We start from the raw sequence: 2,086 nt of genomic DNA on the forward strand, positions 1-2,086 counted from the left end.
CCAGGTAACTAAAATGTGGGTGAAGGTGGCGCTGAAAGGGAGTAGGCTGAAAGAATACTAAGAAGCAAATACACACCTGGCTTCTCTCCCTCTGTGAACCCAAAAAACTGCCCCGCCTCCACCCCAGGCTGGTGTAAAACTTGAGGGTAAATACATGGTATCTGAGCTGGTGAGCATCAGGGACAATTTAAAGGGCTGGGTGCCTTACTGAAAACAGATTATGCACTGAAGGCTGAACTTCTAAGCCTTCTTTCTGCCCACTACTCTTAGAAATCTGGCATTGTATCCTTAGAAGATAAACAAGCCTTCTCACAGGAATGTTACCTATATAAAAGGAAAGATCTACAGCTTTCCCAATGGAACAACTCAGCCAGACCACAGGAGTGAGGCTCACATTCAATAAGGCAGACCCCTCTACCTAAACAGACCTTCCAATAAGCTTTTTAGAATACCACTCTTAAAAAGAGCAGACAACCAAGAGTTTGAAAAGGCCTTTAATAGAAGTCAAAGCAAAGGAATATTAAAACAAAAACTCTCTTGGACATTATAAAATCTGATAGCAGAAAACAGGGAAACTACATAATTATACAGATCTTTTTTTTAGGAAACCTTCCAGAAGGAAGCATAAAGATAGTAAACCGAATAAGAATATTGAGCCCTGGCTGGTGTAGCTCAGTGGACTGAGCGCGGGCCTGCAAGCCACACGATCGTGGTTCGATTCCCAGTCAGAGCACATGCCTGGGTTGCAGGCCAGTTCCCAGCAGGGGACTCACAAGAGGCAACCATACATTGATATTTCTCTCCCTCTTTCCTTCCCTTCCCATCTAAAGATAAATAAATAAAACCTTAAAAAAAAGAATATTGGACAATTAATTAATCCAGAAAGTCCAACATCCAAATAGCTTATTTTTCCAGAAAGAAAAACAAAATTGAGGGAAATCCACAGATAACTCAAGGAAGTTTCCCAGAACTGAGGAACTTGACTTTCCATACATAAAAGTTTACCCAGCACAATGGATGATCCACTCCAAGACATATCACTGGAAAAATTTCAAAATACTACATATGAAGAGGTCTGGGGTGGGAGTGAGAGGGAACGTACACGTGCAAAAAAAATCAGAATAGTACTGCACTTCTCAACCTTTAGAAGAGAGAAAACAACGAGCCAATGCCTTCAAAATAATTCTAAGGAAAAGTTATTCACAGCCTGGAACTTTATCTAGCCAACCTACTGAGTATGACAGGAGATATGCAAGGTCCGAAGAAATTTATCTCCCACACACTTTCTCAGGGAGGTAGTTAGAGGTGACAAATCAAGAAGGAAGTCGGGGATTAACATACATAATATGACAGTAAAAGGATTCACCAACCCAACAGGTGTGTAGCAAAGCTGGAGTAAACCAAATGAACACAGCAAATGGAAGACATCTCTAAGACATACCTTATGAATCTGAACATATTAAAAGGAAGTTGGCACACATGAATGAGAATTTGGGGAGAAATCAGTGACAAGCACAAAAAGAAAAAAGAAAAGAAAAAACTCCCTCCAAAAAAGTTAGGGGGAAAAGTAGTAACAGTATACCATATGGCCTACTTGTGAAAAGCTCTAAGGTAAAAACTACCAAGCTAACTTACATCATAACTATAATGGAACCTTAAAATGGTCCATGGGAATAACAGGATGGTGAAAGAGAGCTAAATCTTTACTTTGCCCACCAGAAAGTCATACCACCAGATGATACCTAAAATTGAAAAAACTAACAGCAAAATAAAGCAAATTACTTAATGAGATGGAGGTAAATAATGTGAGAATCAGTGGAGTTGAAAGAGGTTGTCTCCCAGAATCGAAAAACACTATTTTGCTTTTTAGAATTGAGTTGTTTTTACACTAAGTGTACTATAACAATGAAAATGAAATGTAAATTTTTCAAAGAGAAGCTTCATGCAGCCTAAAAAGTAACAAAATTAAAATTATCAAAGCAACAGCTATAGTCGTAAGTTCGAGGGTTATCCCATATATATTATAGAGGAAGATCATTAATGATTTCTAAATGGTATTATTTATGTTGGCAAAAAGAAATTTAAA

This window comes from Sturnira hondurensis, unplaced genomic scaffold (genome assembly GCF_014824575.4).
Source record: "Sturnira hondurensis isolate 20B ecotype Veracruz unplaced genomic scaffold, ASM1482457v3 Scaffold0024152, whole genome shotgun sequence".
In the NCBI taxonomy this organism is placed as follows: domain Eukaryota; kingdom Metazoa; phylum Chordata; class Mammalia; order Chiroptera; family Phyllostomidae; genus Sturnira; species Sturnira hondurensis.